The 26,159-nt window shown below is 43.3% G+C and overlaps 1 protein-coding gene across 13 annotated transcripts in view; it reads left to right on the plus strand.

The window, feature by feature from the left end:
- The window catches only part of FARS2 (phenylalanyl-tRNA synthetase 2, mitochondrial), a 458,205-nt gene that overhangs the window by 76,187 nt on the left and 355,859 nt on the right, over positions 1–26,159 (plus strand). The gene's annotated exons all lie outside the window — the stretch shown is intronic.

Genomic DNA, 26,159 nt, shown 5'->3' on the forward strand with positions numbered 1-26,159 from the left:
GTGTTGTGTTAAATGAGTCATGTTTTAGGAGAGAGGGCCATTAGCTTCAGGATGTGCTGCCTTCCTGGGAATTCGTGATAATTCAGAAATAGGTATTAGCTTTACACAAAAGGCCACCCAGGCTTGATCCCAGAGCTGCTTGGATGAGCGCTTTTGCTACTAGGAAAAGCTGACTATTTTCTGTGTTAGGAGTAATAACTATTAACAAGGATACAGATTTATTAGGAAACAAAAGGGAAATGGACAAAGACAGGTCGAAGTCTGGGAAATATGACCAAGTGATGGAATATCACCTACAGCTAATGAGCCAGCGGAGGTGTGACACCAGTGACAGGGTGTCCAGGTCACGGCAGTGGCAGGTGCACAGCCCAGTTTATCTCATTACAAAAATGAGCAAGGATGGTGCTCCCTGGTTGGTAAGCCTGCAAGCCGTGGGAATGGCAGAGGAGAGGAGCTGCGAGACACACACTGGTGTGTTAGTGGTGGAAAAAATCCAGGCTCCCTTAGACGGTGGGAAACAGGGAGCGGGTAGGGAATTAACTTCATCTCATTTCACACTTGTGCGGGGTCTGGTCCAGTTTAGCGGGGAGCAGGCGCTAGTTAGAAAGATTCTGCTTCTAGTTAGAAAGATTACACACACACACATGTACACGTATGTGTCTAAGAATATAGTTTGATAAAGTAATCCCACGTGCCGTGTTTCGTTTACTCCTCGTAATAAAAACTTGTGAGACAGATTATTTCCACTTCAACCACGAGGAATCTGAAGCAGCAGTAGGTTAGCGACTTGCCCAGTATTACCCAGCCAGCTGGTGGCAGAGTCAACCCTGAACTCCACCTGTTCTACTGTGGTCTGTTGTTTTTCATAGAGGAGCTGCTTGGGACCCAAGCGGGGCTTTAGTTCCAGGAACGGTGTTGGGGAGAGAGGGGTGGAGTTTTGTGGATTCCTGGCCTCAGCTATAGTGTTGGTACTAAGTCTGACCTGATCTTAAATCTCAAAAACATTCGTTTCCTTCTTTCAGTTTATTACCCTATGAATAGGATTTTTCTCAATAGTTTTAATCATGCTACATATATAATTTACAAAACTATATTGTCATCCTTTAAAGTTTTCCTGTTATTTCATAATCTCGGTAATCATTGTTTTCATCACTACATGGTATATTTCAGCAAGGAGGAAAGTGCACAGAGAGGTGTGGGGTAAAGGAATGAGGATAAACACAGAAATGGATGAACTATGACGATGTATATTTTATTTAACTATTAATTGTGAATAAAACCCTTCTGTGTTTCAAGACAAGGTAAGATGTATCAGTAATCACAAATATAAATGTGTTAAATTTACCAATTTAAAGCACACCTTACCAGACTGGACATGTCCATTAGAGAGGCCCGAAGTAGAGCCACACCACAGGTTGAGAGTAAAGGGCAGGAAAATATGTATCAAGCAAATACTTACTAAAGGAAAGCTGGCAAAGCAGTTATTAATATTAGATAGAATAGAATATATGGAAGAAATATTAACTATGAATAAAGAGGGATAATACATGGACCAGGATGCTTTATGACTTAGGAATTTTAACGTGCCCGACATCATAGCCGTAATATAGAAACCGAAACCGAAGAAATAAAAGTTAAGTTTGACAAATTCATAATCATAGTAGAAGATTTTAAATGACCTCAATCGAAAACCAATGGATTAAGCAGACAAAGTGAGTAAAGATACAGGAAATCTGAAAAATATGGTTAAGAGGCTTGATTATGTTTATGTTTAAAATGCTGTAACTGTGTGTGTGTGTGTGTGTGTGTGTGTGTGTGTGTATTTCTGTGTGTTTGGACAGACAGACAGACATATACATAAATCCTAGTCACATAGTCACATGGAATAACTTAAAAAAATAAGGGGCTTCCCTAGTGGTTCATTGGTTAATAATCCACATGCCAGTGCAGGAGACACGGGTTTGAGCCCTGGTCCGGGAAGATCCCACATGCCGAGGAGCAACGAAGCCCATGCGCCCCAACTACTGAGCCCGTGTGCCACAACTACTGAAGCCCACATGCCTGGAGCCCGTGCTCCACAACAAGAGAAGCCACCGCAATGAGGAGCCCGTGCACCGCAACAAAGAGTAGCCCCTGCTTGCTGCAACTAGAGAAACCCTGCGTGCAGCAACGAAGACCCAGTGCAGCCAAAAATAAATAAATAAATAAATAAATTTTAAAAAAACATGTTGCCCATGTACTAGGTGACAGTTGAAGTCGTAAACAAATGTCAAAGAATCAGTAACATTAATAGAACCATGCCTGACTACAATGTAGTTGATGTAGAAAGCAGTAAGAAAAGGATAAAGAAGTTTCCATATCCTCAGCCATCTAAAGATTCACAACTATAGATTCATGGGTTAAAGAGAAATATTAGGATGTATCAGAAGTTACTTACCACTCACCAACAATGAAAATACTCACTTCAAACTGCTCGGGCATGGGGGAAATAGTCACTTTATTACGTAGGAACTTGGTCGACACACTTAAGTTGTACCATCACAGTTAACATTAATAAAGCAAAATGGACGGGATGCAGCTAAAAAAAAAGTATGGGCCATACATTTCGTTTTAAATATATTATTAAAAAAAATTAAAACCCTGCTAAAAGCAAACAACATTGTTCTCAAAAGTGGGAATTGGGTTGTATAGTTTTTAGTAGTCCCAAGTCCTACAAAACAGACACAGCACCTGGAATAGCAGAACCCCAAACCACAGACAACTCCCCAACACCCTGGCTGACAGCGTCTCGCTAAGCGCTTCACCGCTGGCTGGCAGATCTGCACTGTGTCAGAAACTGAGACGGTGGGGGAAGCCGGGGGCCGAGAAGAGGAGAACTTCCTTAGGAGTCTCCCAGAGAACAAACTGTGGGAACCAGATTGACTAGAGGGGTTTGACATTAAGTCCTGGTGGTAACACTGTTCACCAGTGGCCACTACCATCACAGAAAGCGGGGCAGTCAGACTTACATGTCTCCTGATGGAAGAATACAATGCCACCTGTGAAGTCCTGCCCAAAACTTTGGACCTAAATCAGTTCAAATAGCTAGATCCAACAACCAAATTTATAGGAGATACAGAGGACAGAGAAACACATTAAACTATACCATGTAGATGTGATAAGCAAAATCCAGCCTGACGAAATTCTACAGCAGTGTTCCTCAAGATGAGATCTGCATAATGAAATAAGTACAAGAATCAGAAGTAAGTGATTAGAAATGTTTAGACCGTCATAGTCAAGCCTGTTGTCAGAGGACTTCTGTGGCTCTGCATGCAGACTGGTCCAGGTGTTCCCAGATGCTCTTGGTGAGCTGCATGTGCTCAGTCTGGGTGGTGGTTTTGTGCAGTAGCACCGTGTATCATTTCGAGACCGATTAGAAATCTAAAACTGTCTCTTTACCGTAGACAGTTTGAGAAGCACTGCTCTACGGGATAAATGATTCAGTTTCTTCAAATAAAAGCAAGGAAAACAAAAGGGGAAGACAGTAGATGGTGCCTATAGGTTAAAAGGACAGATCTCACTCACAGTGTGTAGATCCTATCAAGAGAAAACACCTTTCAAGAAAAAAGATTTGAGACCATTGGAAATTTGAACACCAACGGAATATTTGAATTTAAGGAGTTCTTTATTTTTACTTTTCTAAGGTATAACAATGGTAGTGTATTTTTATACAGTCATTCTCTTTCAGAGATACATATTGAAATACACGTGAGCAAAATGATGTCTGGATTTTCTTCAAAATAATGAGGGGTAGGTGTCTGGGGATGAATGTAAGAGGATTGGTCATGAATTGTCAATTATTGAAGCCGGGTGTTGGATACATGATGAATCCAACATTATCCTTTCTATTTTTGCATGTGTTTGAAATTTTCCTAATAAAAGTTCGAAGAAAAAGACTGAAGGAAAACATTGGGATCAGTCAGTCTGTCAATAAAAAAAAAAAATTTTGCTGAACATGAACTGGGATCCGGGGCTGTAAGACGGTATCACACAGTCACGAGGAGGTCCCTGGTTTCACGGGGAAGACAACAGTTAAGATTCAAAAAATAACGGGAGGCGGGAGATACTAAACACTAGAGCGTGAGCACAGGTTACATTCAGTGGAAAACTGAAACCGATTAAATCTAGAATTAATAGCCTCTCTTCGATCATTCTGAGATGATTTTACTGTGAGGTTTTATAAAATCTGAAAGACTTGTAGTCTTTCTCAAAAAATAGAAAAAGAGGGACCTATCAAACTCATTTCATGTTAGACTTGTTAATAAATTAGATAAAAAAGATAATATTAGAGGTTTCATCTTTATGAACACAGATTCTCCTCATTTCTAATGAACAGGTACAGAATTATTAAATGAAATGTTTGCAAATGTAATTTGTTGGAGTATTGTGTCCTACCACATTATTACTATGCATGTATTACATTGTATGATATTAACTGATACAAGGGGAAAAAGCATGTGATCACCTCAGTAGATGTGGGAAAATCATTTGGTGGCATTTAACGTTTTAGGACGTTAAGAAAGCATTTGATGACATTAATATGATAAAAACTTTTAGCGAGCTAGGAACAGAAGGGAACTTCCTTAACATTATAAATGATATTTGTCAAGCACTCACAGCATACATCATAATTAGTGGTGAGTCATTATAAACAGTCCCATCAAATTAGCAACAATTCAGGGTTGCTTGCCATCACTGTGTGGGAGGTTCTAGTTTATGCAGTAAACCAGAAAGAAATGAAGATCTAAGCATTGGGAAACATGATATAAAGCTGCCTCATTTATGGATGACATGATGGGCTACCTAGGAAATTGAATAGATATCCAGATCAATTATCAGTGCTCATAAGAGAGTTCAGCAGTGCTGTTGGATACAAAGACAATATACAAAAATACATTTCTTATCTACAGCTAATAGCCAGTTAGAAAATAAAATGGAATAAAGATTTTATTCATAACATCAACTAAAACTTCGAAGAATCTAGGTATCATTGTTGCAGAAGATGTTCAAGATACTTGTAGATAAAATTATCAGATATTATTAAAAGACGTAAAGGAAGAAGAGACAAAGGAAAGGAAGGAGAGACAAAGGAACGATATACCATGTTCCTAGATTCATGAAGATGACAGCTTTCCCCAAATCAATCTATAAATTCATCGTAAATCTAATAAAAATGTCTACTGCGTGTTTTGGAGAAGTTGAAGGACTGATTTTCAAATTTATAGGAAGAGCAAGTTTACAAATAGCCAGAAAAAAATTTAAGCGCACCAGTGTAAGGGGACACGCCTTACCAAGCATCAAGACTCATAATGCTCCAGTTATTAAGATGGTTTTGCATTGGCACAAGTTTAGTCAAATAGAGAACTCTGAAACAGCTCTCCTCATATTTGGGAGTTCGTTTTCATTATAAAATGGAAGTGATGTTAATAAGTGGGGAGATGATGGATTCCACATGAATTGCTCTGAGACAGTTGTCTGTAGAGGAAAGAACACTTGGTCTCTACCTCACACCAAATGCAAAATTCAACTCCGGATGGTTTCACAATCCATTTGTGAAAAGGAAGTCTTCAAAACTTGAGAAGAAAATACAAGAGATTATTGTTATCACCTTGTGGGTAGAACACAGTCTCTTAAATCGAGAATTCCTAAACAAGAAAAATCCTTAGTGGAAGAAAAATTTTAAAGTTGACTGCGTTAAGGTAAAACTTAACACCTAATAAAAGAATTCTTAAACAAAGTTAAAAGGCAAGCATCAGGCTGGGTGGAGAAATCTGCTATGCATATAACTAACAGAGGATTATTGTTGATCAAATATAAAGGTCTCAGTATGATAAAAAGAATCCAGTAGGAAAAAATCTGAAATACCAAGAGTTGGCCGATATGTGGAGCCGTGAGAATGCTCTGAGGGAGTATAAAACCCACACCTGGAACCCCACTCTCAAGTGTGTAGTTCAGATGCGTCTTGAGTGCTTCTATCAGCAGATAGTGAGAATGTTCATAGCACTATCAGTATGGTATGGTATTCATATATTTGTGAAAATGAATAAATCACAATCAAATATATTAACATGAATGAATATAGAAAGTAGCATTAGGCAAAGAAAGTTTTAAAAGCCTACACTGCATGATTGCATTTATGTAAAGTTTAAGGCGTGGGCAGAGCTAACCAATATATCATTTTGGTGTTTGTGCAGGTGTGGACAAGTTATGGAAAGCAGGGGAATAATTTAAACATTCAGTTTGGTTGTTACCTCTACAAGGAGTGGCAGGGGATTGTGGTCAGGTACGGGCATGCAAGGGGCTGCAGGTTTTTGGTACTATTCTCTCTTCTGAAAATGGATATGGGTGGCGAGCAAACATGTATGTGCTTTTATTACTATTTAAGATGACATACACTTTTTATAAATCGATCGTGTAATTTTTGTTTAAGAAAGAAAAATGGGCAAAGAACATTAACAGCCTGTTGATGGAAGAAGCATGAGATCAGCCAATAAACAAGGATCGGTTTTATCGGTAAATAAGGAAATGCAAATTAAAGCAACCAGATATTCCTACAAACTGATTAGATTAGCAAAATTTAATAATCTTGACAATACCGAGTATCTAGAGGAACCATAAATCTTACACCCTTCGACGGGGAGCGTATGTAGTTGCCACCACTTTGTAGAGTTATTTGGTAGTTTTCCTTTTTTTTTTTTTTCTTTCTCAAATTGTGCGCTCTGGGATCTGGCATTTTTCTTCTAGGTGTTACAAATAAAGGACAATGGGCTCTAAGTGTGCATTGAGTGCTTCACAGCAGTTAACATAAATAAACTAGAGGTACCATGTCAACTTGGATGAGGTTTTAATAAAACGTTGAGAGAAGCAAATAAATTATGAGTGATACTAAACTAGGATATCTTCCTAATAGGTATTTCAAAATGTGCCCAACAGTACGTGCTCTCACTGTGTGCTTAGTCTGTGCTCCTTCCCTCTCGCTCTCTGTCTGCGTGCACTAGCTCCAGCTCCTCCTCCACACACACGCATGCATGCACACCACAGCCACACAGTTTTTTTGTTACATAAATTTGTAGGTAGGTGTGAAAAAAGTACATGGGAACGATAAACACCGAAAGCAAGACAGTGACTTCCTGTGAGGTGAAGGCAGGGCGAGTGGTGGTGGCACAGGCGTCACCAGTGTTTGCAAAGGAATCAAGATGTTATGGAGTTTTTGGAGCGTAGAAGGATCTCTGAGACTGAAAAGTTTGAGAACCACTGTTCTATAGCTTCGAAACTAAATTTTTGGAAAACATTTATTGAGACATTTATTTTTGCAAAAGATAGCAGATTTCATGTGTTTGCTGGACCCACTGGAGGGAGCCCATATGAATCCTGTACCTATTTAATCTGATTTAAATATATTAATTAAAAAGTACACACCTGGACCAGTGCTCGAAGAAGCTCCACTTTCCTTTGGTCTCCGGAGATGCCTGTCCAGTCTCGCTGGTGGTGCCCTGTTCAGGGGGCCTGCGAATGCACGGGGTGGGCAGGGGGCAGACATTCTGCAGTTTACTCTCCACTCTTGGCTGCAGAGGCTTTGTTTCCTCCGTGTCTCTATCCCTGTTTGATGATTTCCTCTGGGTAGGTGTTATCCAGGGTCTTTCTATTACATACACTTGTGCAAATGATAGTTTATTCATGCTGAGCCTTCCTTCCTGCCTAGTCCCGTCTTCATTATTGTAAAAAAAAATTCTAAATGCTACGTTTCTTCCTCTGTTCCTTCCTTTCCCCCTTCTCCCCTCCCCCCTTCTTTCTTTTTTTTTTTTTTGGTAAATTTATTTATTTATTTTTGTCTGCCTTGAATTTTTTGAAATTTTTACTGGTCTACGAAATACAAAACTTTAGGTCTTAATAACTGAAGATGTGGTGATATTATGGAGACGTTGTAAATATTTTATAATATATGATTCATGAATATTCACACAGAAACAAAGGAGCATATTTTCATAGAAGAGATAAATGAAGTTGTATAGAGAAGTAAGCTTTTTTTTCTTAGTTTTTTTTTTTTTTTTTGGCTGCATTGGGTCTTCGTTGCTGCACGTGGGCTCTCTCTAGCTGCGGTGAGCGGAGGCTACTCTTCGTTGCGGTGCACGGGCTTCTCATTGCGGTGGCTTCTCTTGTTGCGGAGCACAGGCTCTAGGCACGCGGGCTTCAGTAGTTGTGGCACATGGGCTCAGTAGGTGTGGCTCATGAGCTCTAGAGTGCAAGCTCAGTAGTTGTGGCGCACGGGCTTAGTTGCTTCGTGGCATGTGGGATCTTCCTGGACCAGGGCTTGAACCCGTGTCCCCTGCGTTGGCAGGCGGATTCTTAACCACTGTGACACCAGGGAAGTCCTGAGAAGTAAGCTTTTGCTATAATTTTGACCACAACGATTGCTATATACTACTTCATCACGATGTCTGTGTGAGGTTCATATCCCATCCCATGCCCCTTTTTATAAGTGATCACTGTTGCTCCCCGTTTCCCCCTGTAGGAGTGCGGGTAAGGGACTTCTCCATAGACTTGTCTGCAATGGCTCAATCCTGGTATAGACATCCTTCATTACAAACAACCCCTTTAGCCTCTATCGTGGTCCATTCTTGTTAGAAAACCACTCTCATTTATCATTAGAAAATTTTATTTTTCTCCCTTTGATACTGTCTCCCACTTTACAGATGGTTCATTAGAACCCTACTGTTCCTGGGCTGCTTTTCCCGGGCTCCCCCAGTGTCAGTCTTGTGGTGATCCAAGCACAGTCTCTTTCTTCTTGCTCTCTACCCCGAATCACTCTTCTGTCCTTCAGTGAATGACAGGTTTTATTCTCCACCATGTGGTGATTGGGTTTCCTTAATGGCCTCATGTGGAGTGGGCTTTATTGAAGGCGTTTTTATTTGGCCTTGATAGATTATAGTCACCATGTTTCCCTAATCTCTTCCTGAAAATCTTTTAGGAAGGACTCCCCCTGTCAGAGACACACTTACACTGAAATGGCTTTTCTGTTTTAAAATTCTTTTTCTCTACCCAAATGTTTACTCTGGCATATCTCTTGACAATGAAGCAAAAGGTGGCTGGTCACAGCCAGGACCCACGATATGTTGGACTTGGGTAACACCCGGTTACTGGGGGGCAGAGGGGGGTTTACAGCGAGCCTGGTCTCTGTTTTCTGTGGCGCAGCGCCTGTGCAGATAATTAGTTCTTGCTTATGACAAGGCCGGGACGCATGGCCTCTCAGCCTGAGGCCCCGACACTGACCCGTGGCTTACTGTCCATGACCTCGGGGAGCTGTCAGCACTTACTGCCTGGAGCTGCTCGTTTGCGTATATCTGATTTCTCCAACTGGCCAGTCAGTGCCTAAAAGGTCGCTCTTTCTTCCCTGTGCCTCGTCCTTTCTCTAACCCAGGGTCCTGCACTGAGTAGCAGTTGGTGAGCGTGGTATTCGAATGCCTCCCTCGTTCTGCCGACGTCCGCTCTGCGAAACATGGCAGCTCACAGTGTCAAGTGCGTGGCGGTTCACCCCTCAGCTTTTCACTCTCAGAGCTGTTTCTCCTGCCCCAGGCTTCCCAAGGAGCAGGTGTATCAGTCAGGGCTGGATTGCAAGGCAGTGAGTGCCTGTGACTCGATCAGGGCAAGCTTAATATACAGGATTATTCAGTGTAACACAGAGAATCGGGGGATGCGGGGTTGGCGGGTAAGAAGAGAACTCTAGAGGGCGTGGGACTACCAGCTACAGGAGCAGCTGACGCCCCCAGCCTGAGGCTGAGCCCCAAGGAAAGAGCTTCCCCCCACCCGACCCCCGCACCCCCGTCTGTGGCTCCCGAGGGGCACCAAGCTGGTAGTGGTTTCATGCTGATGGAATCGCTGGACATCCACCCTCTGGAATTTGCTGGAAATCTGCTTCTGAGGTGCCAGGGGAAGCTGTTTCGGGGGACGTGTCTTGCAGAAAGCACTGTGCTGTGAAACCGCCCAAGAGGGGCAGTCCTGGGGGGCGGCTGCCGCTGCCCGCACCGAAGGGCACAGGCGCGGGGAACCAGCCAGAGGCCGCTCGCAGCGTCTCTCCAGCACCTCTGCTGGGCCAGCTCAGCACTGCGCCAACTGGCAGAGGACGAATATTTAAAGGGCCCAACTCAGTTTTCGCGAGCAGTCGATGCAGGGTTGATCTGTGGCGCAGAGCCAACCGTCAGCTGGCTCCCTTTCCTGAATATCTGGAAGGCTTCAGGGAGACAGGCTGTTATTCCCCCCATCAGTGAGTGGCTAGGGAAGGTCACATTTAAGGAGGCAAAGGCATTTGTCCTTGATGGTAACTCAAGGTTTCTGAATATAATTTAGGTGGTGGGAAGCCCTCTAGTTGTTTGTTCTTAGTACATGAAACGTATAAAGGATGGGGGATGGTTTGAAGGATAAAAGCTCATGATTCTGAACCAACACAGCATCTAGAGAAAAACAGATGAGTATCTTCTATCTCAGTCCTCCAGTATCTCAAGAAAACTCTTACTGTGTCTATTCTCCATCCGCTGTTGGAGGCCAAGAGGGCCTCGTTGGGTTTTACTGAGTCCACATAATTACAATAGCAGTGTTTTTTGTACTAGCTCAAGTGTTGTGTGAAAGCAGCAGAAATATTTTCACAGCGATGTTATACTCTTTCAAGGTAGACTTCACACCTTGCTAGAAACCACGTTTCTTGGCTTGGTGCCCATTCCTGTAGCTGTTGTGTGGATGGTGGTGGAATTTCACGTCTTCAGCTTGGTCCGTGCCGGTGGGCGGTGACGGGCTGGAGTGTTCTTCGTCGGCCTCCGACGGGCCAGCAGCCCGTGACGCTCACATCCCGTCGGACTGCGTGTCCAGATCCCTGAGTCTACCCTTGGACGTACAAGGTGACACCTGCTCTTTAGCTGGTACTTTAAATAGCCTCTTTCTGAGGCTTTGCCTAATGCCATGCTCCTGACTCAGCCTGGGGTAGGTCTCTGTGAAGTTGTAAACTTGTTAACATGAATGAATTTGAAAGATAAAGTAGGGTTTTCTTAAACTGGATACATCATCTAAACACCATACTGTTTTTCAGCTTTATAGAGACTTCGTACAGTGTTGTATGTGAATTGGTAGCATTTCATCAGAGCAATGATTTCCAGCATTTTTCTTTTACCGTTTGAGAATCTGCTGAGAGGTTCGGACACCCTCCGCAGATACACACACACTTTGTATGTACGTAGCTTAAGAGGTGCTCTAGGCACCCGGATGAGATGATGAAATTAGATGAGAGTCAAGGAGCCGCTTCAGTCTCCACGTTGCTGATTTCCAGCCTGAGTCTGTAGTAAATTGGAAAAGTCTCTTCTTTATTCTCTCAGCCGCTCTCTCTTCCCACTTCTGCTGCTTCTCTGTAATACTTCTCTTGGGTCACGTTACCGTGCTGGGATTGTGTTTGGTGGTGCATTACATGAACAGCAGACGTTAGGGTTAAGTTAGCCGTAGGAAGGCAGAGGATGCCTCCTAACTTGGGAATGACTGGATGTTAGCTGTCGGGGTGATTCGAGGGTCAGGCTTAAGTCAGGAGTTAAGCGTCACAGGCTGCCTAGAGCTGGAGGCTGGGTTGAGTGTATTTGGGGAAGCCAAAGGAGAGATTTCTGTGTAAGTCTGAGAGTCTCTCTCCTGGGGCAGGGAACATTCCAGATCCAAAAAATGGCAGTAGTTGTTCTATGTTTGGAAAGCTTGCAAGGCAGACAGCTACCTGGCGACTGGACTCAGGTACAGAGTCGAGAGCGTGGATCTTGTGGGGAACAGATCTTACCACACGCCCAAGAGGAGGTGACCCGTGTTAGGGTTTAGTAATTAGTTATATGTGTTATTTCAGGTTCGTGACCAAGGCTTAAAACAGGAAGGATTTATACCAGACAAATGGAAAAAATAACTTTCTCACAAAAGGATCCTGAGTGAGAGACTGTTTTTCAAAGGGAATTTGGGCTACCATCTCCAGGGTGATATATCTCTCAATATTTTTAGGACATGGACTCTTAGATGAAGGGAAAGACCCCTCAGTTGAGTTGCCCCAACTCTTTCACCTTTTCAGTGCAAAAAGAACTCTGTGGTAGCAATCTTGTGTCATTTTGTGGGGAATTTGGCATTGGGTCCATGTAGAATACTGTCCATCAGCTTTGGCAGTAGTGGTGTAAATGATTCTTATTTGAACTACAGTGTCTTAAATATAATTTTTTTAAATACAGATTTATTTATTTATTTTGGGCTGCATTGGGTCTTTGTTGCTGTGCACGGGCTTTCTCTAGTTGCGGCAAGCAGGGACTACTCTTCATTGCGGTGCGCGGGCTTCTCGTTGTGGTGGCTTCTCTTGTTGCGGAGCATGGGCCCTAGGTGCATGGGCTTTAGTAGTTGTGGCACATGGGCTCAGTACTTGTGGCTCACGGGCTCTAGAGCACATGGGCTTCAGTAGTTGTGGCATGCGGGCTCAGTAGTTGTGGCTTGTGGGCTGTAGAGCGCAGGCTCAGTAGTTGTAGTGCCTGGGCTTAGTTGCTCTGCGGCATGTGGGATCTTCCCGGACCAGGGCTCAAACCTGTGTTCTCTGCGTTGGCAGGCAGATTCTTAACCACTGTGCCACCAGGGAAGTCCCTTAAATATAATTTTAACATCTAGCTGTTAGGTGTTGATTCCATCACATATGGTGTAGTGTTTATTAAACAACCCACAATAAATTCATCTATAACAATACAACTAATAATAATTTTTGGTTGAAAGGTTCTACCAGCATTCAAAATCTACAACCAACCCACGACACCACTGAAGATCTAGTGATAATTTTCTTCTTGTGAATTGTGGTGATTCCAACTTTTCAAATGTGTTCTAGGGGTTTTTGGTGTTGTCCATTTGTATTAATCAGGATTCTCCAGAGGAACAGAACCAATAGGGTGTGTGTGTGTGTGTGTGTGTGTGTGTGTGTGTGTGTGTGTAGAGAGAGATGAGATGATTTATACTAAGAGGTTTATTATAAGGAAGTGACTCACTTGCTCATGGAGGCTGAGAAGTCCAGATCAAGGAGAGCCAACAGTAGAGTTTCAGTCTGAATCCAAGTGTGAAGGCAGGAGAAGACTGTGTCCCAGCCCAAAGACAGTCAGGCAGAGGGAAAGAATTCTTTCTTAGCCTTTCTTCTATTCAGGTCTTCAGCAGATGGGTGAAGCCCACTCACATCGGAAGGGCCTTCTGCTGTACTCAGTCAACTGATTCAAATGTTAATCTCATCTAGAAACGCGCTCATGGAAACATACAGAAATAATGTTCAACCAGATACCTGAGGACCCCGTGGCCCCGATAAGTGGACACAGAATTGCCCATCACAGTCCTGGGCAGCAGACTCTGCAGTGGGCACCCAGTCCCTGGGCAATTCTGATACCGCCTCAGCTTTGTCCTAGAGACGCCACATTTTAGACACTCCGCGTAAACCACTTGGTCAGTTCCTAGTAAGTAGCCTTCATTCATACACGACAGTGTGGAAGTGTGGAACTGTGCACTTCTCGCCAATCGGGACTGAGTAAAGGACGTGAACTTTTCGGTCCTGGCTCTTGGAGGCCAGCTGTGGGCCTTGGCATCATTACGGAAAATGTTTCTGGGAGCAGTGCCTGCCACTCTGGAAATGACACCAGCTCCGGGGAGTCCAGTCCTGGCTCTGCACCTCACTGTCCGCAGCCTGAGATGAGTCTTCAGCCACTTGGAGCCTCCGTTTCCTTAGTTGACACAAGGACCACTCCCGAGTGTGGCTGGAGAGCCTGGCTGGTGGCTGATGAGCTGGAGACGCTCAGCAAGTGTCAGAACCACTCCCCACCCCGCCGCCCCTGCCATAGTTATCTTAAAAATAGATGCCTGGTTAAGTGTACGTCTACCTGTGTATCATCAGCATGAATCAGTGACCTCGTGGGTCCTACGTTTTAGGTCTGATCTGTTTTTTTTTTTAAGCCACTGCTGTCTTTTCCGTGGACTGGTTAGTAGTGTGTCTTCTGTCATCTTCCTTGAGAGGAGGTGACAGAATTTCGACAGAGCCTCACTTGGTCCCGTTATGCTTCACCCACTGATGTCACGAACGAGCTGTTCAGCCATCTGAAGAGGAAAATTCAGTCTCTCTCTCTGTGTCATCTGTCGTCATGGCCTAGGCAGAGGGTGATGAGAGACCACGATTTTAAAGTCGGCAGCAGAATGGGTGAACTTTCCTCCTCTGTTAAATGGCGGTTGTCGTGAGAACCAGTTCGCGCAGGACGCGGTGTTGTCACCACTGTTGGTTTTTGCCTCAACACATCCAGACCTCTAAGCTCTCGTGTGGTTCGCGTGCGGCTTCGTGTAAGTTCCCCGCTTTGAGGTTTCTGATGTGTCCTCTGTATAGACCAGAGCTTGGCAGAGTACGAGTCTACATCCTTCTCCCACTGGTACCCCTGGGAGAACCTGTAAGAGAAGAAAAGTGCTGAAAAACACACTCCTCATCATGGGTCGGAGTTAATAAAAGCCAGCCAAACAGCTGGATGTCCAGAACACCCAGGAGGCAGAGGTCACTCGCTGATGGTGCTGACGACATTTCTGCGGGGAGCAGCCTCCCGCGTGCCAGGGAAACGGCCCCGTGGAGGCGTGTAACTTCTTGTCCCCAGGCTCTTCCTGATACCGGCTTCTCGGGAACACGCGTCCTTGAGGAACTGAAGAGCCTCTGTGATATATTCAACCTGAGTTTTCGCTCATGGAGGCTTGAGTGAGGGGAGATTTGGAAAGACCGTGCCGTTCGGCGAGGACCTGTTTGAGTTTGCGCCTGAAGGTCTGGGGTGGGGCTCCTGAGAAGGGTTGGACGGAAATCACTTGGAACTTGAGCTTCGGTCTTTGTAGCACCCTCGGCAGCCAGCGCGCGTTCAGCTGCCTGGCAGAAGTAGCTTTTCAACCTCCAGGGTGTTTGTGTAGCATCTTTTGTCACGGAAGTCGACTTCCCCGTCTTCCCATGACCGCCCTGGCACCAGTCTGGCGTCCGGGAGGTGAGGGAGCAGCGGGAGAGATGCGCTCTGCTGTCCGTGGAGCGCGGCCTCGGCAGGCCCCTCCTCGCTGCTCCGCTCTGCAGCTTGATTAACCGGCCTGTGGTGTATCACCAGAGATCCAGGCAAGGGTAAAACGGAGTCAGTATCAGTTAGCTAAAACAGGAACGGACTTCCCACAGAGACCCCAGGATGGAGCTGTACTCAAGGCGGCCCTTTCAAACACAGGTCTTCCCAAATAATGAGCCGTAGAAGATTTCATTTAGGGCCTAGTTGTTTAAAGAAATTAAAAACTGAAATTAGCAGCTGAAATCCACTTGGAGGAGTCTGCTATCCCTTTAATATGTCTGTCTGTTCATCTCACTGAGACATCCCAATCCTTCCTCCGAAGTGATTTGAATACTTACTATTTGCCGAAATGCTTTAGTTGGATTTGAATAACGTAATTGAATTTCTCCTGCCGCATTCAGGGTAGGTGAAGGCTTGGGAGTTCCTGTGGTAAGATATGTGGATGTGCTTATTTTTAGAAGTGATTCTTACTTATTTCTCTGTCTGCGAGCCAAGAATTAATAAGCAGTGGGCCTGCCAGACAGATGAGGCTGTATTCATCAGAGTTCCAGGCTTTATCTGCCACTCTCCAGGTGAATGGCTTGTCTCTGGGGCTCAGAGATGATCTGCTCAGTGACAGGTTTGGGTTGAGCTGAACTGGATATAGATTGGATGCCATGTTTTCTTAGGAACCTCATTGTAAACAGGACTGTTATAAAGTAAGATCCTGACTACGTGCCACTGCTTTGTGGACAGCCTAGGGAGAGAGACAGATGAACTAGAAGAAGGTCTACACCACGCAGTCGGCACTGGGAAAGAGATATGGCCAGGGCACAGAGGAAGGAAATCTTTATCCCTGGGGTAATCGTGGAAGGCTTACCAAAGAATCTTCAAGAGGAATTTGAAGTTATCCCGGCAGGGAAGGGGGCGCCGTGTTCCAGGTAATGGGAGTAGCAGATTTGAAGGCACGGAGACTCAGAGTGTGATGAATTCCTGCAGCGTGTCTAGTGGCGTGGCTGGGGCTCGGAGGAGCGATGGGCGAGGAAGCTGGAGAGAGAGGTATGAACTGTTCTTGAAGGGCCTTCGACGTAAATTTTTGGAGTCTGAGCATTAGTTTAAAAAGAATGAGGAGTCTTAAGTAATTTTTAAGCATAAGAGGGATGTACTCAGTTTGGCATCTTAGAGAAGTCTGCATGGCAGCCTGTGGAATGGAGCAGCGCAGGGGAGGCTGGATTTGAGGGACTAGATTATGTATGATCATCGAAGAACCGATGCAGGGCAAGCCCACGAAATGGCACAGGTGCCAGATAGGAAAGGGTGAACTTGAGGGGTGATGTGGGATTTACTGGATTTGGTGGCTGCGTGTGGGCAAGTGAGAGAAAGGGAAAAGCCACTGAACATTTCTTTTGGGCTGCCTTCTGGGTACCACTCCCAGGGTTAAGGGTCACGCGGGGAGAAGTGTTTTGGAGTGGGGGTCAGGAGAGTTAGTGGACTTTGGGACATGTTTAGGTGGAGGCTTTGCACACGGACATGCCTGGTGGGCAGGTGCGGGCGTGCGCGTCTGGGATGGAGATGCAGGTTTACGCTCCATCGCGTGTGGGTGCTTCAGCCCCGTTCATCTCGGGCAGTCGGCAGACTAAGGCGTGTTCAAGCGGAAAAGGAGGCCCGCGGAATAGAAATGTTTAGTGACGCAGAGGAAGGAAAGGGAGGCTGTTAGGAGGACCAAGGAAGAGTGACCAGCTTAACTGTGAGGGGAAGGGTCGTCGTAGCAAGAGATGGGATGAGAGGCAGTTTCGTTTCTTTTGTGGACTGTTGTGTAAAGAGAAGAACTGACCATGTTTACTAAGGAGAAGGAGCCAGAAGAGAGGTTAGAGGTGCAGGAGACGTGGGAGGATTTCTCAGTGAGAAGTGTGTGGACAGGGTGTCATTGCAGGGGCGTCAGTAGCGCCTAGAGCTGGACGGGAGAGGGTGCACGTTTTGTTTTTGTTTTTTAATTGGAGGTGGGCCTGAAGGACTGCAGCATGGCTGCATGGCAGGTGCATTTAGGGGCGGGAATGGGAGGCTGGAAGTGGGGGTCTTATCTGATGACCTCTCTCTTCTCAGGAAGGAAGAAGGCAAAGCCTTTCCTCTGGTGACGCAGTGTGGGTGTAGGACCTTTGCAGGAGGGAGATGTGTGGCTGAGTGCTTGCTGAAGTTCACTGGAGAGAACAGCACTTCAGGGTTTGCTTCTGGACTCAGCACGTGCCTGTAGAGGCGGTTCTGAATGAACCACGTCATCAAGAAGAAATGCACGAAGCCTCTGCTCTGTTCAGGGCACCATGACAGCGGTCCTGACCCTGGCGGTCCTGCCTGCTCCCCAGAGCCGTCCTGCTGCTCCTGAGCGGGCTAGAAATCGTGCTGGTTGTCTTCCTCTGCAGTGATGGTGTGAAAGGCTGCTCTTCGGGCTTTCGTGTCGTTTAGCATGCTGGCCTCAGTCAGAGGAGTGTACATCCCCTACATTCAATTTTGTAATAAAGTTTTAATTTTAGAAGAGCTCTCGGATTACAGAAAAATTGCAACGTAGGTACAGAGTTCGCGTGTACCCCACACCCAGTCCCCCTGTTGGTGAAGTCTTACATGAGTCTGGTATATTTGTCACAGTGGGTGAATCAATTTTTGAAGAATTACCTATATTTTATTTCTTTATTTCCAAACCTTCTTGCTATGGCCTTTTCAGTTACCTTTGACAGTGGGAGGAACTCTTGTTTACTCATGATTCAGAAACTTGAGTCGAACCAATAATTTGAATGGCCTCCCTCCCTGTGTTTTTGGGATTGTTTTGTCCTAAACCCTGTTTCTTATCTCCTGCAGAAATCATACAATGGATGCAGAAAAGAAAAATGCTGCAGAGGAAAATAAATATCAACTGGAATTTTATCAAGTCAATATGACCCTGATGTCAGTTATATTATTTAAAAAGTGTTATTACCTAGTAAATGCAGTTTGTTAGACAGAAATCTTTTTTTAAAAATGGTTGCATGGACGATAAATAATGAAAAGACTCTTTTCTTTCGGTGAAAAGGTGGTGTATCATCGCCAGTGATAACAGCCCTTTATCCTCTGTGCCTCTAGATAGCACTGATTTTATGCTGGCCTGTAATTGACAATCTATACAGTTTGAAATAAAAAAGTCTCTTCTGGTTAAAATTATGTGTGTGTTCACTAGTCCCCTCTCTGGTCTCACGTCCCACTCAGCCGAACACAGACCTAGGATCCCCTTCTAGTTCCTGCTAAAGTACAGTTGTAACAGTCATTCAGGAACAACTTGGAGTTTGCTGGTAATTTTGTAAGTAAGAAGGAGGAGAGCATTTGCATCATGTGATCTGCAGTGAAATCCTCCTGAAAACCTTGTAAATGAGCCCCTCCCTTCTCTCCAAGTCCCTTTTTTTGTTGTCAGCCGGGAGTTGCTGGTCTGAGCCATTCCTCCAGGTAGAACTTAATTCTCCGGCGCTCACGTTCCAGCACCTGGAAGTCTCAAAATCCTTCAAAAAGAAATCCTGTTTGTCATGCAGACGGCTCTTGGATTTCGCAGCACCTTTAGGTTTTCACTTCCCAGCCCGGTTATTTTCCCGCCCAAAGAACCCCTTACGCTCTCCTCAAGTGCCAAAGGATTCTCTTTCCTTGTTACTCAGAGATTATTGTTTTTTATTTTTTTTCCCCGTCTAATTAAGCTGGTAATCTTTTGAATCGGATCCTTCTAAATAGAGTCATACAGCCAAATCCAACAGTTTTTAAACAGCAGCTTGCAGAAATGCTTCATTCCAAGACAAAGCCCATGAGCAGGCCAGAATGTCCTTTGGGGGCTGTTGAGATTTTCATGGTCCTGCTTCTCCATCTCTTCCTCCTCCCCCGGTCCTCCTCCTTCTCCCCTCTTCCTCTTTATTAAAATGCCTGAGTCCACTGCTGTCACCTCATTCAGCCTGTGTACTTCACACTCTTTTGTTTGGCTGAATCACCTGTGACACTTTTCCGTGAACATTATCTTGGGTGATCCCTTCACTACTCGTGTTTCCTGCACTTGCATTTGACGTTGTGCAGGTAAGGATGCTGTTGTGGTCTGTCTCCTAGGGCTTTAGACGTTTGCTCTCTTACCTCGGGCGAAGATTGACTTAATGAACGTAGAATTAACTAGACTGGTGGTAAAGTAGGGGCTGACTGGCTGACCAGCTGGTTAAAATTTCAGATGCTGTTGGAGTGACCTGATTGTATTTGTTCTAATGTTCTAATGCAGAAGTGCTTTGTCACTGGAAAGCATTGTATCTGTTTCTCTTTCACCTTCCTAGATGTTGTCTTGATGCTGCTACCAGCTTCCTGTTCCCGTACTTCCTTAGTTTGTTGAGGTTATTCAGAAGATGAGCCTGGTTCCTTCTCTGTGGCATTGGGCCGGCCCCCCAACCTGCTGCCTGAGCCCAAGCATCTCAGGCAGAAGAGCTGGGATTATTTCATCAGCATTAAGGTCAAGTTAAGATGCAACGAACGTGTGCTCTCGTGCATCCGCAGCCACGTAGGGACTCCTTGAATTCAGGTTTTATTTTGATTATTCTGTGCTCTGTCATCCTTCAGAGTTTTATAAAATGAACAACAGCATCACAGACCCATGTCTTTTCCTTCCAGAGGGTTTTTCCTTCTGAACCACTTTTGGGTTTGAGCAGCATTTCTTCCCCTTTCTCACCTGCATTAGGATTATTTCTTTGTCTAGCTCTCAAAGGGGTTATTTTCCTCATTTCGCTTGCTGTTTTCCTTTGGTTCTCTTCCTTCCTTGGATAAGGAGGACAGGGCTGAGAAAACCTGCGTCAAGCACTGGTGTCCTGATAGGGACCCAAGCGTCACCAGCCTCCCTACACCCGATAGTGCCCTTGAGCTCCACGTGGCCTCCACCACGCAGACCCTTCCTGTTACTGGTGCAACACTGTCGTAGCTAATGTTTGTTCTAGTGCAGTCCCCCTCAAGTTACTGTTCACACTGACGCACTGGCACATATGAAGGCGTTCGAAAGGCAGACCCTAATTTTCATGCTTTGAGGGATTTCTTAGCCCTTGTGCAGTAATATATGGCTTGCCTGGGATAAACCGTCAGTGTTTTGTGGAGGGTGCTGCAGCAGCGTCAGTGTGCGGGGCCAGGCTTCCAGGCTTCTCCTCTCTCCTCATGTTTTCTGTCCAGTTCTTAATCGCATCCATCTGACCATGGATCCTTTTTACACCAAAGCTGAAGAGATGATCATGTATATGCTGTCGTGGAAATAACCACGGAGCCTGGAGGATGGGGTCACAAATCAGAGTTTGGTTTGAATTCAGGCTTCATCACTTGCTGAGCAGCAATGGTCAGTTACTTAACTTCTGTAAGCCTCAAGTTCCCTACCTGAGAAATGGGGAGAGAATAAGGATGGTGAGGATGAAGTGAAGCCCTAGAGTAAGTAAGGGAAGCTCTCAGGAAGGCAGCAATAGCTACTGTTAGCCAATAGTAGTCCAGGCAGCAGCTGCGGCGAAGTCAGTTACAGGGTTGTTGCATCTGCACGGAAACTCGGAGAGAGGCGGCGAGGGAGGGGGAGGGGTTGTTTAGCATTAATATGCAAGGTGGACGATATGGATTAAACCAGTGATCAATGGACAATTCTAAATGGCTGAATAGAAAAATGGCTGCTTTGGGAACCACAGACCAGCCCTAAATAACTGCTGGAAGTTGTGCTCTCATCCAAGCCCCATTTATACTTGCCTGCTCATAGGATTTTGCATGGATGTGTTATTCTTCTGACCATTTGACTTTTTATTTGCTTTTAAATGTGTGGTTAAAATCTGGGCCATTTTGAAAAATCCTTTTGGCTTTCTGAATTTTAAATTGAATTGGCTTTTGCAATCTATTTTTATTCTGAAGCCTGATTAGAATTAATTTCCCGCACCTGTTCTTTTCTCATTTGTGAACTACCTGCCCTGGCTTCTGCAAGCTGTTCCAGTGGGGGTGGAATTCGTCTTCTGGGTCGTTGAGGTTTCTGCAAGGACACGTAAGAAAATGTCAGAGAAGTAGAAGAAATCCTAGTGGAGAAGCAAATGACACAGCCTAATGTGTGCGGTTAATGGAAATCTAACTTAATTTTATCACCAGCGGATGTCTCTCAAACAGAAAGCTAAGTGGGAGGCAGCCGCTTTAAGGGCCCTGGAACCGAGGCTGCGATGAGTGATTCGTTCCCAGCGTGGGGACTAATTGGCTAAGTGATCTTAGCTTCTCTGGGTCTTCGCCTCTCTGCAGTTCATTTCCTTATTTGGGGTTGGCTGGGCTGCTCTCTTCAAGTCCCTTCTAGCTCCAATGTTACATTTCCTCTAGAAATAAGAGCTGACTTGTGTACATGGTTTTATTCTCCTGTGCTGTTTTGTGTTGAGGGTGTTATGAATGACTGCTTTTCCTTCTTTCAGAGTTTTCCAAACTTTAGTCTTCAGTATACGTTATGGGTATTTTTTGGTTATACCTGTGTATTGTAAATACTGTAGATATTCGTTTTTAAAAAGTAGTCTTCAAATGACTGACTTCTTTTACTTAGCATTGTCCTAAGCTCTACTACCTGGGGGAAGATACTTTGAGATGATGTCATCTTTCTCATCATATTTTGCCCCAGTATCTTTATCATCCATTGCTAATTATTGTCTGAAATGATCACTACTCTGGTGTTTGTCAGATGGTTGTTTTCTTTATCCATCATTCCTTTTAAAATTATTTTTTAGAATTTTACTTTAACGACGATCTTTAATTGAATAAATGTATATGGGAGAAGGTAATCATTTATATTAGCGTGGTTTCATGTGGATATTTCTTTATTTTGTGGGTTAGGGTCCATTACTAAAATTATTTGTTTTGTTGCTCAAATTGACCCAGATTTGGCCATTGGGAGCCTCTTCAAGGAGTCTTCAGTGTCCTTTGACATGTTCTCATCATTTTTTGGCCCCAAATGATGTCCCACGTTCATCTTATATTTTCTCTGGCCCAGCCCTGAAAGTCATTCATTTCTCTAAGGAGCCCTGCTTTTTTTTTTTTTTTTAAATAAAAAATGGTATTTAGAAGCCCAGACCTGAGTACAGCTATTGCTATTGGGATGTCACCACTTCTAGGTCCCCCTCAAAGGACAGGAGTGGGCAATATATGCACACCTACTTCTGTTTCTATATCTGTATATGTATTTAGAAACATGAATTCATATGGGTGCCTCCAATTCCAAGTCACTACCACGTGGCTTATTCTAGCCCCTCCCCATTTTCTTTGACAGTGACTGTGAGAAACCTGGTTCCCTTTACCCACAATATATTTACTTACTTGATCAGTTCTTGAATGAACATAAGGTAGTTTCAGAAAAGTGAACACATACCTCTGCAGAACAAAGTTTACTATCCAGTGTACAGTACTTGCTGTGATTATTTTGTCTTTAACCTCAGAATATCCAGTTAAAATGCTGTTTTTCAAATTTGCTTTCTTAATTCTTTTCTTCTCCACTCTCTTCCATGCGGCTATCTCATTGTTTAGAGTAGAATTGGCTCTGTTGTTGCTGATCCCATTCCATTTTGAGTTTTCACCACATCTGGGTGGATTTTAATTATTTTTTAAAGTTTTTGAGTACATAAAATTTTAATGTGATTCCGCAAGTCAGAACTATACAAAAAGTCTACTTAGAAGAGTGTCCCTCCTCTCTTTGCCCCCTTCCCACCACCTCCTCTTTTTACTCCATCCTATTCCCCAATTCTTTTCATTCTGCAGTCTGCTACCACCCACTTTCTGGTAGGCAGTGAATCTCTTTCATTTCTGATTCATCATTTCTATGAAGTTTGTTTATTTTTGTTTTATACGAGTGAGCAGGTTCATGTATATTTTATTATTTTCCCTTCTTTCTTACATGAAAAGTACCACAATAAGTTTCGAAAAAGCAGCATATAATATATGATCTTTGCACTTTGCTTTTTTCACGTAGCTTAGAATCATTACATATCACTTCGGAGACGTCATCCTCATTTTTTATTAGGTCTCTTAAGTACTCCATTGTATGGGTAGACCATAGTTTATTTAACATCTCTCTTTCGTCTGGACATTTCTTTGTTTCCAGTACTTCGCAATTATAAACAATGCTACAGTGAAAACCTTCTTACGTATATATTAATTCTGGAGGTGTATTCAGGGTGAATAGCCAGAAGTAGGAGAACTAGGTCAGGAGGTGAATTGCAAATGTAGTTTTGTTGGATATTGACAAATTTACCTCCAAAAGGGTTCTACCCATTTTCACTTCCGTCAACAGTGTATATGAGAGTACATCTTTTCCCAAGCCTCACCGAAAGAATGTTGTCGTGCTTTTTAATTTCTACCAGTACAACAGTTTAAAAATAATGTCAGTGTTGTTTTAATATGCATTTCTCTGTTTGAATACATTTTCATAGGTTTAAGGGTCATTTTCATATATATATATATATATATATATATATATATATTTGGTGAATTGTCTGTTCATGTATTTCTCTCATTTTTCTATGGAATTTTTGGCCCTTAAACCAATGAGTTTATTCCACTTTCACTCTCTCTTTTTTCCATTTTTTGGTTATATTATTTCTACTTTGTCATGATATATAAGAATTATATTTTAATCTTCCAACTTAATATCTGGCTTTGTTTTAGTCTCAGATCTGCAATTTCATGTATTAATGTGTTATCCATCAGTTTTTTTTGGGGGGGGTTTGAAATTTTCCCAGTTATCTGTTGCTTGAGTAAAGCCCATGCTTTGGTGGATCCTTCAAAAGGGCTCATTCATGTGAAATTCCCTGTGCTCTTGTATGTTTAAAGCTTTTTCTATAGACTTGGTACTGAAAGGCCAGCGTTGCTGGGTATAAAATTCTTGGTCCATTTTTTTTTTTTTCTGAGTTTGAAAATGTGAGGTCATTGTTGCCTTTTTTGTATGTTGTTTTTGAAGAGTCTGATGCTAGTCCAGTGGGTTTGCCTTTCTAAGTTGTTTGATCTTTCTGCTTGGAGGTCTTGAGTATTTTTTCTTTTCATCTTTGAAGTCTAATAGTTCTACTAGGATATGTCTTATATTCGGTTCTTCAGGTATCCATTTTACATGGTGCCCATTATTTCTCCTCCGCTGTTTTGTTTTTCCTCTTTCACTGACTCCAGTTATATAAATGTTATTTCTTCTTTGCCTGTCTTCCATTTCCACCATTTTCTCTCTGATTCTTCTTTCTTTATCTCATTGTCCTTTTCTTAGTAGTTTTCCTGCTTTTCTTCAATTCTTCTTGCTAAATCTTTGAGTCCATTATTCCTTGCATATCTTGTAACTTAAACTTAAGTTCTGAGACGATTTTTTTCCTTCTCTTTCTTTCCTCAGTTCACAGTTTTCTGTTTTTCATTCATTTTTGTTCTTAACATTTACATTTCTGGCCCAAGCAATATTCCCAAATGCTTGTTTGAGCAGATTTAATTTAGTTTGCAAGTATCATCTTACACTTTTCTTCTGCTTCTTGATTTTCTTTTTTGGGGGAAGAAGATTAGATTTTCATCATTTGAGCTGTTTTGAGTGAATTTTTTAATTCTTTGTGATAATTTTCTATAGTTCTGTTGAATTTTTTTTTTGTTCCTTTTTGTGGGCTGTTGGTTGTTTAGATTTTGTAGTTCTCTGGTGCCCTCTTCTGTTAGTGTAGCAAAGTGCAGAGTCTTTAATGGAATCTTTTTGTTTGTTTAGTGGAAGATGGGGAATAGTTTTGTAAATCCTCTAATTTTTTAGGTTTGTTTTATTTTGTACAACCCTAAATTTTCTCTTTTGCTTCTTTTACTCCTCCCTACCCAATGGCCAAAAAATATCTTACTTTCTTTTGCCCCTTTCTCTTCCATTGCAACCATGCCTTTTGAAAACTGTAGCTTCAAATTGGGCATACATTTAAGTCCCTTTTCTGTAGTCCCTCATCAGATCTGCTAGGATACTCTTAGGATGTTCACACTTATTCCTTCTGGTGGTGATTTTAGATCAACCTAGTTCCTCACTGGTTCCCTTCTTCTCTCTTACCCTCAGTTTTTCTCAGCTTGTCCTTAATTACCCCAAACGAAAAAAGCAGGCTGGGAGTACAATAGCACTCTTTCTCTATGGCAGTTAGCTTTGCTTCCTTCCTTTCTTCCTTCCTTCTTCTTTACATACAATTATTTGAAGTTGGGTCACTGTTCTGTTTCCTTCTGAGGGCACGGTGTTTAGTAGTTTGATGTTCTGTTGTTGTTGTTCCAAGTTATTTTTAGAGGAAATATTGAAAGACGTAGACTCTGGCAGCTGCATTGTCTTTAGCTCTCATAGGAATGATTTGAGACCTTGGGAAGTAGAATCTTTTGTGGAAAGATTTGTGTTTGATTCTGCTGAGCACTTAGAGGAACCAGCATTCTGGGGTTGCCTTAGTCCATTTCCACAGCCTGAAGTTCTCTCTGTTACCCAGGTAAGGTGACACCTGGCTGGAAGTCTTTATAAGAAGTAGTCACTTTTGTATTCATTCTTACCATGAGGATACATCCTTCAGAGCACTTATCTAGCATCCCAACTTGGTCAGACACCGTGGGCTTCCAATCTGGCCTCCCTTTTATTGATAAGCTGTCACAAGCAATGTTCAGCGTTCAGTTGAAGTTGGGAAAGGCAGAGAGTCTCAGTATTTCTCTCTGGCTTTGTGTCGGGCTTTTTTTCTGGCTTTGTGCTTCCTCACAGAGTTTTGTGTAGTAAATCCTCTCAATTGTGTTACTTCTTTGATGCTTTTAAGAATTTTTGTAGTTTTTAGTAGCTTTATCAGGAGATTTGGTTCTAATTATCCAGCCCGTTATTACTTTGAAACAGCAATTGTTTCATTCTTTGATTAAAATAATTTTTGATTTCATGGGACTTTGGGTGGAAAGAATGATAGATTGATTTGGTCAGTTCTCCACGTTGAGTCACTCACCCAGCAGGTAAAGACCTGCTTTGTTGTTAAAGACGGAACACTTTTATTTTTGTGCTTAAGCAGCTTCAGACTGATGACAGCT

Source organism: Tursiops truncatus, chromosome 10 (genome assembly GCF_011762595.2).
Source record: "Tursiops truncatus isolate mTurTru1 chromosome 10, mTurTru1.mat.Y, whole genome shotgun sequence".
In the NCBI taxonomy this organism is placed as follows: domain Eukaryota; kingdom Metazoa; phylum Chordata; class Mammalia; order Artiodactyla; family Delphinidae; genus Tursiops; species Tursiops truncatus.